Raw genomic sequence first — 16,643 nt, 5'->3', positions numbered from 1 at the left:
AAACATTTTCTTTCTCCACCATAATCTAGCATCCTTCTCATGTGAGAAGATTGTTTTCTTCTGACTGATCAGTTCTTCCCAGAATCTCCATTTCAAATAAAAGACTATGATCCTCCATATTTTCTTTATTTTTCTCTAGGTTCCAGTTTTAATTTTCCTCCCTTATCACTGTTTTTCAATTTTTCTTATATGTAGTCTTCCTTCATTGAAATGTAAGCTCCTGAGGGTGAAGACTTTCTTTTTCTTTGGCTTTCTGGACTCAATGCATAATAACACTTGTAAAGAAAGAATAACAGATAAATGTGAGGCATTTATACAGCCTACATGTTTTTAGCTTATTTCTACTCCTCCCAACTTATACTTTATAACACATACATAACTTTGTCTATCTAACTTTATATCTATGTATGTATGTATGTATGTATTTATCTATTTATCTATCTATCTACCTCCCTGTCTCTATCTATCATCTAATCTGTATACATAAGCTTGTCATCACTAATAAACAAAATAAACCTTTTTTATTCACCAAGTATCAAAAGTGTATGTTGATTTAATTAACAGAATCTTTTCACTTTTTCATAGACTCTCTCTTCCTCATCATCCTTTAGACACATTTTAGTCAGTAAACCACAATTAAACTCATGCTGATCGCTTTCAAGTTACTTATGAGCCCAGCAGTATGAGATGATCACATATTCCATAACATTATGTGTGTGGATACTTTTAATTTTGTAAGATATCTATTTCTATTTCGTGGATTTGTCTCTCCTAGGAGAACCCATGAGTTATCATTTTTTCCTTGATAAGAGAACATTGAAATGGGAGATAGTGTTTCCCTTCTACTCTATAGGTTTAGATATCAATAGTCAAGTTAGAATTTACAGATAGTTTAAAATAGTACTGATTATCTCTATCCTTCCTAGACTAGAGAAAAGTAGACTCAATCTTTACACAATTGTAAATCCTTTAAGACATGGTACATAAAATCTCTTGGATTTTAGGTTCTGTTCATGCAAACTTTGAAAATTCAAGCATACCTATATATTCCTAAAGTTGGTGGAACTTTTAAGAGGCTTTTGTATGAAGTAGATACTTGTTTAATTAAAAACAAAATTCCTTTTCTTCCCTGCCAAAATTAAATTTGTTTTCTTGTTCCCACTTTACCCAGGGTTTGACATAGTAAAGTCATTATTGAAATTTTTTCCCCTTAATGACTATGACCTATTAAATTTGAGCACTAAAAATTCTTCTTTACAATGACTGTCATATCTAGTGATACCTTCTGTGGTACCAGTTGGGGTTAATATTTCTATGGAGGCAGAAATTGTCCAGATCTATAGTCCTTTCCTCTCAAATCATGTTTTTTTTCGAGATTTAACAGTCATAACACATCACTGCCATTGACTGATCATGAGCCAATGGGCAATATAATGTTCCCTTGAGGTTATATGGTTCCCTCTGCATGTGTGGGGCATTTCTTTAAAAAAAAGGTTAAAAATACAGTGAAAGTTGCTCAGAGCATTCATATAGATAAAATTGCTATCTTTCAGCAAAAGTTTAAATATCTGCAATGGATTTCTTTATATATGGAATACTTGGATTATAGTCATGAAGACTGATCTCACAGAGTTATTAGTTTTGTGATGCTAGCAAGTTGCTTAACCTATATCTACCTCAGTTTCTTCAGTTGTCTAACAGAGAAAGCAAAAGTAGCTATCTCCCTGGGTTACTGTCAGGAAAAAAAAATGATTAGCAAAGAGCTTCTCAAAGTACAAAACAGAATAAGTGTTTAATAAATGCATTTTTACATAATTAATATAGATCCATGTTTAGCATATTTAAACATGTAGAGCATTTATCAGATTGATTTCTGTCAGGGGGAAGGGGGGAGGAAGGAAGGAGGGAAGAGGAGGGGAAAAAATGTAAAACTCAAAACCTTGCAAAATAAATGGTGAAAATTACCTTTGCATCTTGTGAGAAAAGCAAATAAAAAATTAAATAGTAAAAAATATATTTTCATCCCCTTCCTTTCCTTTCCTTTTTTTCCTTTGCTGCACTAATTTCTATGTTTATCTCTAACTGCTAACTTCTTTATGTTTGAGGAAAAATTTTAAGTTACTTGAAATACTGGGGTAAAGTCAGTCTGTCAACCATCATATATATTAAGCATATACCATTTACCAGACACTTTGCTACTCACTGGGAATGCAAAAAAAGTAGCAAAAATTTTCTCTGACCATGAGAGTTTCACAGTCTAATGGGGGGACAGAGTATACAAACCACTTTATGAAGTGTGGGGAGGGGGTAATAAATTAATAATATTGGGAAAGGTGCTGGGATGGGGAGAGGACAGTGGGAAAGGCTCTTGAGGAAGGGTGAATGAACTGATTCTTGAAAAAAATAAAGAAGCCAAAAGGAGGAGTGAGGAGAAAATGAAGGGACAATGAAAAGGTAAGGAATTTGGGGAGTGGGTGTCTTGTTCAAGGAAGACCAAAAAAGGCAAATGTTACTGGATTAATCAAATACAAATGTTAATGTGTGTTAATACACAGGAAAGGTGATAAGAAAAAAGAACAAATATTTTGTTGTAATTTCTCTAGGACATAGTTGAGTACAAGAGGCTTCTGAGTCTCTCCTACCCCAAGGTCATTTTAGAGGTCAGTCTATCTACCCAATCTCTCTGTCTCTCTCTGTCTCTCTCTGTCTCTCTGTCTCTCAGTCTCTGTCTCTCTGTCTCTCTGTCTCTCTGTCTCTCTGTCTGTCTCTCTGTCTCTCTCTCTCTCTCTCTGTCTCTCTGTCTCTCTGTCTCTCTCTCTCTCTCTCTCTCTCTCTCTCTCTCTCTCTCTCTCTCTCTGTCTCTTTGCAAAACAAAGGCAATGAATAACTTGCCCAAGGTCACACTGTTCCTCTTTTTTTTACTTGTCCTTTGGGCTACTGTTAATTTTTTCTTCTTCATCTTATTATTTCCCATGCAAGGGTAGTGGCTTTTTTTTGTTTCTTTCATCACTCAGCTGTTCAAATTTTCATGTCTTCCTCTCTATTTGTCACTCCTGAGAGAGAGAGAGAGAAAAACATAGGGAGATAGATTTAAAATTTGGATGTTTTGGAAAGATCTATGAATTAGTACTGGAACTGAAATAACTTACTGACTTCCCACCCTAGAAAGAAATATACTTTCTGAGTTTTCTGAAACTTGGCCTCCTTCTATTATCTCTCACAAAGTATCCAGTCCAAGACTTGTCAAAGTGATAGTTACCAGGTAATTTTCCAGGAACAGTAGCTTAGTACATACCTTTATTTTTCTCTTCATAGTGTTCTATACCTTGCATTTATGCTTCTCTTCAATATTTATAAATTTCTTTACAAAGTTTAACAATTTTACTAGTTCTATTTATAAATATGTATTTTGAAGATATTTCATGTGTAAATATATGTACCTATATATAATGTATATTATATAATATACCCACATATACAATACATTCCTATGTCTATATTCACACATGTTCATGTGTACACACCCATACTCACACCCTCATATCAATATATAAGTATATACAAATGTATATTTCATATATATATGAATAATTTGAATTATATACATATATATGTATATGAATTAGGCTCTCATTATTTATGTTAGGCACTGTGCTATCACTTTATAAATATTATCTCATTTGATTGCTCAACCACCCTGAGAAGTAAAGGATAATATGTTATCTCCATTTTAAATTTGAGACAACTGAGGCAGGCAGAGGTATAAAACTTGCCCAGTATCTGAGGTCATATGTGAATTCAGGGTTTCCTGTTATAAGTAGTGTGCCACTTATCTGCCTCTATGGGCTCTTAATGAATCCTCCTATTTCCATTCTCTCAAATAATTTGTCTTATACACAACCCTCAGAAAATCTTCCTAGAATACAGTTTCAAACACATCACTGTTTAAATCGAACTGTTCAATGGCTTCCTGTGGTCTATAGAATAAGAAAAAGTTCAGGCTTCAAACATTACATTTGGAGTTCTTCATATTCTTTCCTGTTTTCCATTTATCTACAGTTTCTTACTGATTCCAGTCTTCTCATTCCACAAATCTAGAAGGCTCACTGTCCAGAGATATCGAAAGCTTTTACATTTTGTTTTCCATGCTCCCTTCCGGGAATGACTTTCCTGACTCTTCTAAATAAACATACTCAAATCTCTTTGTCCACATGTTGGTTTAATATAAATTTACAATTCATAATTTACCATCAGAATTCTTTTGTTATCAATTGTCTGTAATGTTCATTTGGATAATTGGCCATTTATTTCTTTGTGATAACTCTTATGACCACCTTGTTATTTAGCTTTTCAAGTGTTTAAAAAATAACTCCAGGGGTGGCTAGGTGGCGCAGTGGATAGAGCATCAACCCTGGGGTCAGGAGTACCTGAGTTCAAATCCGGACTCAGACACTTAATGATTACCTAGATGTGAGGCCTTGGGCAAGCCGCTTAACCCCACTGCCTTGCAAAAAAAAAAAAAAAAAAACTAAAAAAAACTCCAAAAAAACTTCAATTTTACAACATTAAAGACAATGCCTTGTGCTTTTTTGATTGCCCGTGACTGATTTCCAATAAACGTGCTGATTGATTGATTGATTTTAGTTACCTATTCTCAACAAATACTTGCTAGAATGATTAATGAAATGACCTCAGTCTCTTGAGGTTATGAGGGGTATAGAGTAAATGGAATTATTGTTAAAAAGAAAAACAAACATCCATGACAGCTAACCACCCAAATACAGTAAAGTGGTATCTAAGAATTGGCATCTAGATTCAATTATTGGCCATGAAATAACTCTTTGAATAACTGAGTAGGTTGATTGATCTTAACATCTATAGAGTAAGCATAAAAAGACCTTTATATGATTATATATGTAATATGTATCCCCTTATTTATATTTATAAATATCTAAAATGAAAAAATGTCATATCACAAAACAAAACTGGGAAATTTGTTTAACAAAATTTAAGTAAAATTATATTGTTATAATTTGTCTTTAAATACATTTTCCCCCATATCTGTTTCCCATCAAGATCTTTCTTGATTATTAAATTAGCAAAACTAACCAAAATATTGATGCCATTAGCTAAGTATATTTCTCATCTCACTTCACTCAGATTTATTCTACCGTTAAATCCTTCGCCCCATCTGACATCAAGGGGTCTTTATTCACCCAGCCTAGGTAAACCAGTTTTCATTAATAAATGATTCAAAAACATTTCATTTTTTAGCAGATAGCCTTCTCTTCAATCCCCTTCTCTTTTTAAAGCAGGGGTGTCAAAACGTTAGCTCTTCTGGGCCACATTGCCCCACAAAAAGCTTCCAGCACTGCGTACAGGATTCAGTGCCTATCCATAAACACAATGCATCACACCTCAAGAAAGTACAACAATAAATGAGAGAATTTTATTTTCAAATTACAAATAATTGATAATAAATTAATTTATTTTTCTTTTCTCTTAAAATATAATTTGATTATAGACTTGATCAATTTGTTTAATTTACCATCAATGTAAGAGACCACAAATAATTCAGAACTGATTTTTTTCCCTCTTCTATTCCTCAACTCCTTGGTACTTGTAATAGTTTGACATTTCCGTTTTTTAGTTATCTTTTCCAATTACATGTAAAATTTTTAAGCTTTTTTTAAATTTTAAGTTCCAAAACTTCTCCCTCATTACATTTCCTTCTCCTAGAGAAAGCAAGCAATTTAACATTGATTATACTTGTATAATCATGAAAAACATATTTTCATAATAGTAAAGTTGTAAAAGAAAACATATATCAAACAAAAACTATAATTCACTCTTCACTCAGACACCAACAGTTCTTTCTTTGGAGGTGGGTAGTAGTTTTCATGATGAATCATTCAGATTTGACTTAGCTCATTGTAGTGTTAAAAATAACTATTGCTCATAGTTGAATCTTATGTAATGTTATGTTATTGTGAAGAAAATTCTGGTTATGCCCACTTCATTTTGCATCAGTTGATTCAAGTCCTTTACAGGTTTCTCTGAAAGCATCTTAATCATTATTTTTTTAATGGCATAATAGTAATCTTAGATAATCATATATCACTATCGATTCATTCTTCAGTAATGGTATCTCCTCAATTTCCTATTTTTGCCACAATAAGAGCTATTATACTTATTTAATACATATAGACCCATTTCATTTTTCCCTTTTTTAGTATATAATCCTAGTAGTGCCATTGCTGATTTAAATTGTATATAAAGTTTATATTCTTTTGTCTATAGTCCTAAATTGCTCTTTAGAATTGTTGGGTCAATTCACAAATCTACCATTAACAGTACATTTGTTTCCCAGTTTTATCACATTTTTCTAACATTTGACATTTTCCTTTTTTGTCATATTAGTCATTTTAAGTATAACCTTAGAGTCATTTTAATTTGCAATTCTCTAATCAATAGTGATGTAGAGAATTTCCTTTTATTTATTATGATTGTAGATCACTTTAATTGCTTCAACAGAAAACTGATTATATCCTATGATTATTGGAAAATGATTTGTATTCCTATAAAACTGATTCAGTTCTCTTTATATTTGAGAGATGAAATGCATCAGAAAAAAATCTCACTTTAATTTTTCCTTCTAATCTTTACTAAATCGGTTTTGTTTTTACAAGAAAACAAAAGCAACTTTTTAATTTAATTTAATAAAAACTGTCCATTTTACATGCTGTTATTAATCTTTATCTCTAATTTTTGTCATGAATTCTTCCCTTATTGCAAGATCTAACAAGTTTTTTTCTAATTGGCTTTTGTATCAATTTTGTGACTAAATTATGAATTGCTTGATATTCTTGCATCATTCTTATTTCTTTCCATAATTTTATGTGTATTTCTTATTTGATTTTAAAATTTCTTTTTGAGAACTTCCAGACCACAAACAAATTCACATTTTTTGAAACTTTGCAGGAAACTGCTTTGATTTTATTGTCTTCTCCTGGGTTTTTAATTTTTCATCTTACTTTTCCACATAATAATTTACTCTTGTCAGTCTTTTTGTTTGCTTATTTTTTCCCAATCTCTTTGTTGACTTTTAAGTCCTTTTAACTTTTATGGTAAAATTGAATTCCCTTTCCCAGGATGGAAGGGACATTGGCAAAGTTTCAGGTTTTTGATACTGTTATTTTTTCAGAACTGATTTGGGCATATAAATCAGTGATGGGATTCAACCAGTTCGCACCAGATAAGCACAATCAATACCTAATTTTTACATTAAGTTTGGAGAACCAGTTAGAGTGGCACTTTGAATCAGGTGGACACCTGGGCAGTCTCTGTGTGAAAATCACAAATTTACATTTATTTTTAATTTCTAATACTCGTAATGTACATTCTGTCCATAGGTGAAAAAAATGATGAAATTATTATTCATTCATTTCTTAAAACACATTATAATTTTGATGAAATGCTACATTTTAGTTCTCTCATTTATTGTTACTTCAGGAAACAAACATGACCTAAAGAGAAAAAGTGCCAAACAACCAGAGACTGACACAAGCATTTGTTTGCTTTTTGTTTTTAGCCTAAAATTCCCCTGAGATATTATGATGTGCTGATGTTCCTTAAATATTTTAACCAATAGAAAACTGGGACACAATGTATCAAAATAAATATAAATTTCAAGGATTATTTTATGGCCCATTTAGGAAACCATGAAAGTAGAAGAAAAAAGAGTTAGCAGAGGGAGAACAAGTTTTGGTTCTATGTATGTTCCAATATTGGCTGTTGTGATCCCATAGCTGTTTTCACTCCATAATGATACATTTGCTTATTGTGAGTAATAGAACATAATCTAGTTTTGTGTTCATTTTTATTGTTCTTTTTTGAATATTAAATGCATGAAATACTGAACTCTCTTTCAGCATAACGTTTTCTATTCTTTAACCGGTCACTGGGGGGGAGAACAGGGTATTAATTTATTTGGATATCACCCACAGAAATATTTAATTCTTTCAATATGTTATGAAATAAGGAGAGATGTGTTCATTGCTCTCCTAGCCTGAGCCAATACTGAGTCTAGAAGTACTCTTTTCTGCCCCGAAACTGTGACTCATGGTGCCTATTCCTAATGGTCTTCCTCCTTGTCCTTTGATGGCAAATCAAAATGAATATAGATAATACAACAGAATTTTGTCCCCAGTGTCAACAAAGATTCAATGTACTCTCCTTCTGACCTTTTTCCCCAATCCTTTACTATCTGTGGGCCTAGGGATCGAATTGCAGTGGCCTCTCTTGCACACCCTTCCCTCAAGACCTACTTCCAGCAGCTCATATTGAACTGTGCTCTACTCTCGAGAGAAAATAGACTTTTTCTGACAACTTTCTTTGTCATTGGACAGAAAAATTCTTCCACCCCATTCTATTATTGGTTCTGTTGCTGCAGAATTTATTTTGAGATGTTGTTTTAATGTTGTTTTGAGGAGAATTTGGCAATACTAAGGTGAGACTCTGCCTTTACTCCACTTTCTTGGCTCTGCCCACCTATTTAGACAATTTCTAGTATTTTAGAAAATAATGACAGGTAGCAGTGATCATGAATGATTGATCTTTTGTGAACAAATGTACCTGGTTTGGAAGTGAACTCAGAAAATTTCTAATCCAGTCTACATCTTAGCAGAAGTGCCCTTGACACTATTCAGCAAATAGTTATCCATTCTTTATATAATGATTGGTGGAGAAATTTTTACTTCATAAAAAGTATCTTTTGTCATTTTTCAGTCATGCCCAACTCTATGTGACCTCATATGTTTGTTTACTTTTTTTTGCAAAGACAATGTGATGATTTATTATATTTATCATTTCATTTTACAGATGAGGATACCAAATTATGTAATTTGTCCAGAATGATATGGCTAGTAGGAGTCTGAAGCCATATTTAAACCCAAGAAGGTGAGTCACCTATCTACCCATTTTGGTACATGGCTGATTTTTCCCCTTTAAATTGAATCAAAATTTGCTTCTGTGAAATTTTCATCATTCATTCTATTACTGTTCTCTCTAAGAGCAACACAATAAGTCTATTATTTTCTTACGACAGTAGCCTTTATGCTCTTGAAGAAAGTTATAATGAATTCTTACCTGAAGTCTTATCTTTTTTTCATTAAAATACCCAGGTTCTTCAATTTAATCTTGAATGAAGTCTAGTTACTCTCCTCTAGATACTCTCTAGATGAATAACTCTTACAAAATTATTTATCACAGAACTGAAAATGATATTCTAGTTGTTATAAAAAGAAACCTGAGTAGAGTAATCTCTATTGTTCTAAACTCCATACATCAGCAACTGATGTTACTTGCTTTGGCTTTTATATAACTGACTTATATTAAGCTTATAGTCCACCTAAATAATTAGAATTGTTTTCATATGAACATTAGTTAATAATTGTACAATTAATTATTTGCTCTCAAGTTTAGGAATTTTTCCATTCAGCATCATCTTATTGGAGGTTTGTCTTTCAACATAATCTATCAAGATTTTTTGGACCTTAACAAGGCTTTGGAAAGTAAATTTGTAGTTTCAATTTGTGATTTTCCTCCACAATGAGATCACCACAGTTTGGATCCACTTTAATCAAGTTGATTACTCAATGAAGTCTATTATTCTCCAAGTCTCATATCTATTCGGTATACAAGGCATATGTGTATTAAACATCTTATTAAATTATCTTAGTTAAAATCCATGTATTATATCGGGGGCATTATACAGATCTAATAGTCTAGAAAAACTAATAATAAATAAAGTGAAGATATATTGCCAACTACTTTTTTGAAACTACATTAGATTTTGTAGATAATTACTTTCTTTTCCAAGTGGCTACAAAACATACTTTTAATTAATTTATTTCCTGCTATTACCAGAAATTGAAACAAAATTATTTAGTCTATAATTTGAGAAATATATTTTCTTCCTTTAAAAATAAAATGAAACTAGTGTTTCTCCTGTGGAGATTCACTTTCTCCCCCGGAAAAAAATCCATTACTCATTGTTCATATTTTCAGATTTATTTGACTCTGAGTCACTTTTTCTGAGTTTATTTGAACTCTTTAAAGAGACTATCATTTTATCACTATATCAGGTCTCTATTACAAGTTAATAACCCTTGTTCAGCATCTCCAAGTACCAGTATCTTGGTCTTTGGTGAAAAAAAGAAACAAAATATATGATTAGTAATTCTGTTTTCTTTTTATAATTCATTAATGTCACTCAATATGGCCTAAAAGCTGCCATTACAAATCTCTGTTCTTCCTCATGATGCAAATATATTTAAATAAAGCTTTAAGCACACTTCTTTTTGTTCCCTTGCTGTTGTTTTTTTTTTCTTTTTTAATTCATCATAGTTTTCTTCCAAATTCTTGAAAGATGTCAGAGATAGAGTATAACTTGAAGAATGACAGATAGTTGACACTTCAGAAGCTGCCATTTGCAGATGACATAGTGCTGATTTTAATGATCCTCAGACCATTACAGAGTCTCCTAAAAGAGTTCAAAATGCTCAAAGAGTTTTGATGAACAATTTTCAAAGGAGAAACAACAATAAGGAAGGATGAATAAATTTTTCAATTAAAAAATTAGTTAAAAATAATTTTTAATATTAATTATGCCAAATATATTGTATCAAATTTTGGAAATACAAAACCAAAATTTAATATTCTTTATCTGTGTGGAATTTACATTCTCCTTGAAAAATGCAAAAAGGAAAGAAAGAAAATAAATAGTTTATAAGTGTTTTAAAAGAAAGTGTTTTGTTTTTCCTGAGGGAGAGTAATAAGCTATGGAAACAATTAGCAAAAGCCTTGCATAGAAGGTAACACCTTGATTGTGCTTTAAAAGAAATTACAGATAGGGTGGTTCGGTGGTTAGGATGATAGAGTGTCAACCCTAGAATAAGGCAACTGCAGTTTAAAAATCTCGTTATGGACTCTTTGGAAATAATTCCAGATTGCTCTCCAAAATGTTTGGATCAGTTCACATTCTATCAAAGATGAATTAGTTTTCTAGTTTTTCCACCTCCCCTGTAACATTTGTCACTTTACACTTCAATCATTTTATCTATTCTGGTAGATAAAAAAAATATATCAAAGTTGTTTTAAGTTGTATTTCTCTAATCTATAATGATTAGAGCAATGTGTCATGATTCTTAGAAGCTATATGACCTTATGAAAATCAGTCTTGTCTGCCTCAGTTTTCTCATATGAAAATTAAGTTGGAGAAGGAAATGATAGGTCATTTCATTATCTTTGACAAGATAACACCAAATGGTGTTAGAAAGAGGCAAAAATAGCAGAAAACAAATGAACACCACCAACAACAGGATAAGCGAAATACCATAAGCTAAATATCAATTTTCCAGATTAGGATAGTCAATTCATCTATTGGAGCAGCTAAATGGCAAAATGAATAGAGCACTGACCTTGGAGTCAGGAGAGCTGAAAGTTTGAATCTGGTCTCAGACACTTGACTCTTACTTAGCTGTGTGACCCTGGGAAAGTCACTTATCCCTGACTGCCTCATTTCCAGGGTCGTCTCTAGTGTCCTGATTCATATCTGGCCAAAAGACCCAGATGATTTTGAAGGAAAAAGTGAAACTGGTGACTTAGCACAGTACCCCCTCACTCAAATCCAATTCACATATCCTTGATGTCATGGTGTGCTTTGAAAATTAAGGACAAAAAACCCCATCAAATACATGTATCTTGAATACTGAAATGGAATGTGAGCTTGCTTCACAACTGAATAAGAGGATCATAACAATCTAAACTACCTCTGGGAAATTTCATAGTACTTTAATTGACTTTTATTCCTAAAACAGAAATCTAGTTTCCTAAGACTTAGATTCTCTGATTGGTTAGACTTCATTGTCATGGAATTCCAGGCTTTGAGAAAATGGAAACTTATCCAAAGAGTAGTGAAGTAGTATATCATAGCTGTGAGATGGGAGTCACTTTTGCAAATTAAAAAGAAAAACTGAAATATCATTATCAGAGGTTAGCTCTAAGAAGTATGACCAGGAAAACGATGGTCATATATTGAGGATGAATGGAAAATGATGGATAAGCCATGTGCTACAGTGATATCCTTTTCAAGAAATCTAAAAAAACAGATGAGGAAAAGATTTAAACGAATACACAGAAAAGACAAATAAAATATGTAGCGCTGGATACATTGGAAATTACATTATTGGCGGAAATACTCACAATATAATTAAATGTAGTTGCAAAAGATTCTAGTCATACATTACACTCACTTGTAGGGAATCTCTCAGTTTATCATTCCAAATATCATTAGATTATTAAGCATAATGTTTCAACATGTCAGTCAATTAAACTAAAATCACTATTACAGTTCAACAAATGTTTAATAAGCTAAAGAAAAGCTTATTTAGTTTATAATATATCTCTGCATATAAAATAATTTAATAAGAATAAACAACTATTCATATAAATTAAATTAAAATATAATTTATTAACAATGAAATTAATTATAAAAGACAGATAATCATTTATAATACTTTAGCTGTAAAAATGTTCTAATCAAGTGTCAATTCAAATCTGCAATGTTACAATAACTTCAGTTAACTCCTCTTTATCTTTAAAAACAGTCTCTTAATTTCATTAATTTCTTTTTTGGATTTTTCAAGGCAATGGGGTTAAGTGGAATGCCCAAGGCCACATGGCTAGGTAATTATCAAGGGTCTGAGGTGGCATTTGAACCCAGGTATTCCTAACTCCAAGGCTGGTGCTCTATTCGCTGCACCACCTAGCCACCCCTGATTAATTTTTTGTAGATGAATTTTCTTCAACAAAAATTACCTTCATTCTCTTCAAGAGATAAAAGTTGCAATAGTTTCATGAGGAAAAAAAACAAATCTCTCCATCTTTTTTCTCTCTTTCTTTTCTACCTTATCTTTAGCCAAGATTGGAAAACAATCTCTTTTAATTTTCTCTCAATTCGTCAATCATATTTCATAATTTTTCCAGACTTTTCATATAATTCTCTTTATAATCTTCACAAAATAACTACTAAGTTCGAGCAAAAAAGAATTCTCTTCTCACATTCACTTTACTCTCTTTTCCCATAGTTTAACACATAACTGTTCACCAATCAAAGTTAAATTCACACATCCTCTTCCCTATTCTGTAGGGAGAAACCCTATGTGGAATGATATAATTGACAGCTGTAACTTCTAGCTTTTTCTACCTCTGAAAAAAATAATAATACCATTTTCAATACCAGATATTTTTAATAGGGATATGTGGAAAGAGTTCACATGTTCTTTGGCCTTCGATGGAAAAAAATGCATCTTTAATATCACCTAACTTCTGTTTCATTTGTAAACCTATTTATATTATGAATTTAAAATTTATTTTTAAAATTGTATCATATGAGGGCTGCATGAATTTCATCAGATGATCAAAATGGGTCATGGTTTGCAAACAGTTCAGAACACCTGACTAAAACCCCTGAGTGAGAGGCTTTTGAAATAGGAGATAAACTGGAATAAAAATTAATTGAAATATCAAAGTCACATTTATCTTAATCCTAAATATATTGTGAATTTATAAGTTCTAATATTAGTCATATAGGACTATGCCAAAAGATCAAATTATTACCTTTATTCCATACTGAGTAATTCTCCCTAGAAAAGATGTGAACTTACTAACCTAATAGAAAAATTATATATTATATAAACATTAAATTATACAGAATAATCTAATGCTAAAACTAGAGGAAAATTTAATCTGTGGAAAGTCCATCTTGGATCTGATCCAAAGGGACTTAGTTACCAAAGTCTTTAAATCTTCATCTATTCATCGAAATCACAAAAATCAATTTTCATGATGAATATCAGAGTAAGATTCTAATGTATTACCAACAGCATAGAAGGGGACCATGTGGATATGAGAACCATGATTTGGTTGTGGCTAAAACTGAATTGTATATTATAACCCAAATGTGGCTAAAAGCATATCCAGAAAGGAAGAATATATAGAAGAGCTCAGTAACTATTAAAAAATAAATTCTACCAAATTACACTTCAAGGAGTAAAGCCTGGAATATATTCAAATCTATCTTTTCAAGAAAGAATGAGGCAACATTAAGGTCAGAGTTTTTTTGTGCAGGGTCATCCACTTCTGTTGCATAAATATAATTAGTAAGATTAAAAACTTGCTACAGGAATGAAAAAACAAAACTAACACTAATGGATCATCATAAACTATTTCTTGGAGTAGATGACACTTGCGTTATGTTTTGAAGAAATAGGGGATTCTAGGAAACAGAAACATGGGAGTGTGTTTATTTCTGATGTGGAAGTCAAGACATGCAAAACCATGAAAGACATCAAGGTAATATCATGTATGGAGGATAGTTCTCTTATCTATTTGAATTGAAGGAAGAGTGAATTTTGCAGAATGATAGATAGTTGAGGGCTTAAAGCTGACTTAGATGTGTTAATCTAAAGCATTTTGCTAGTGTTTTCTGGAAATTTTTCTTAAGAATAGTTCTTTATTAAATCTAGGTTTTATTTAAATACTGGCATTATAATTATGAAATTATGAAACTATTTTCTACTGGACTGCATTCCATATTTTCATTGATTCCATTGTTAACAAAGCTATAATTAGTTAAACAGCATAAGACTTGAATAATTTTGAATTATGAATTCTCACTAAAAGTGAATTCAGTATTAAATGATGATGCCAAAATATTGTTGGCATAAGAAAGTTATGGACATTTTCATTCTGGAAAAAAAATAAGAAACATGAGGCTTTCATTAAGAACACTCTCTTAAATTATTTTTTCAATGCAATTCAGTGGAAAATAGCCTCTATAAAATAATAGATTTATTTGACTGGATAAAGCTTGAAGTTAATTAGAAAAAAAAAACAGTATTAGTAAGAGATCTGAGATTTTCCTAGTAAAGCTGTCTTAGCTGACAATTTCTCTGCAGTTAGTCCCTAAGGTTCCTAGGGTAGAATGAGTCAAGTCTTTCCAATGGCTTATTATCAAATAACAAAACAATCAAAGAGTTTTGCTAAACAATGTACAACATGTACAAACAATGTACAAACAATTTAACAATCATGTATAAGAGTTTTTGTCAGAATCTTCTATATGGGGCTAGATGAAATTAAATGCTAAACAAATATGGAAGGGTTAGGTCAAGGGAAGAAAGTGCTTGCAATTTTGCATATATATGAAGAAGTCTTTAAAACAAATTTGATAAATTAATCAGATTTGATGGGAAAATGAAAATTTTCTTTGGGTCTGATTCTTATAATAGGTATTACTAGCAATGTGCCATATTGTTTGAGTTGTATTCAGTCTTGATTACAAGGCTTGCATTCAATTATATGGTATCTGCAAAATAACAGTAAATACTATTGCAATTAAATGTAAAAAGGTGGGAAGGTAATTCTACTTATAAGGGTTAAAAATAAACAAGATTTTCTTATTGGATTGTGGTTAAAATTGTCTCCTCACCTCTGCCATGTACTGGAACACTGCCAACTTTATTTAAGTGAGGAACATATAGATTTGATATATGTACTAAGTTCTTTAGTAATACAGAATGAAACAGTGCCCAATGTCAATCTGGCATCATGGGAATTAAAGAGGATTTATCTTTTGTCTTGCTTGTCAGAAATATAATTTGAGGCCTAGGTCCCTCCCAAAGTAATAAGGAAGGAAATTCCTTTGGGATATTATATTACTCCTTTTGCCCCTCTCCCTCTTCTAAGTCTGCGACCATTCTGGGATGCATCTGTAGCTAATGACATTTCCTTTCAAAAAGTTTACCAAAGGATAACTTTAACATACAACAAAATTGGTGATGGGCAAATCTGTTTAGAAAGTTTCCTATAACTTCATCTTACAAGATCCCCTTAATTTTTATCCTAGCAGGCTCAGATATCTGAGTGTTCATATCTTTTATTCTCTGAAAACTGTATCCTTTCTTTCCACTTTACAAATAATAGGCTAGGGGCTTTCGAAATTTACTTTAGAAATGTCTGTTAGTGTTTTTGGAAGGGAAGAAGGCAGAAAAGAGAGATCTTTCTGATCGTACTTTTCACCTGAAGTTTTAAGATCACAAGTTCTTACAATTTTCTTATAATTAATACAAAGACTAATTATAGTAACCTGGATATGATCATAACCAAAGACATTATAAATATAAACTGAAGGTCAGTGAATTGGACTAGATGACCAATTTATTTTCTCTATATTTAAGGAAAAATGTATTTATATGTTTATTTATTTTTAATTGTTCAATCATGCCATAATCTTACCTCCAATCATCGATGCCTTATAACAAAGGAAATGAGTTAAGCAAAAACAACCAAAATAAAGACTTTAAATTCAGTATATATAATATTCTGCAATCATAGTCCTCACTTTGCCAACCAAAGGGAGGGAGGGTTTTTGGAATCAAAATTGGTGATTATAATGAATCAAAATGAAGCACTATTTTTTTTTCATTTGCCTTTTTATTATTTTTGCAGTAATTGCAATTTTGCAGCAGTTTGCAATTCTCTTATTTCTATTTAATTTCATGTTAAATGAGTTCAGCATG

Source organism: Macrotis lagotis, chromosome 2 (assembly GCF_037893015.1).
Source record: "Macrotis lagotis isolate mMagLag1 chromosome 2, bilby.v1.9.chrom.fasta, whole genome shotgun sequence".
Lineage (NCBI taxonomy): Eukaryota > Metazoa > Chordata > Mammalia > Peramelemorphia > Peramelidae > Macrotis > Macrotis lagotis.
Note: the sequence above shows the minus strand (reverse complement) of the source record.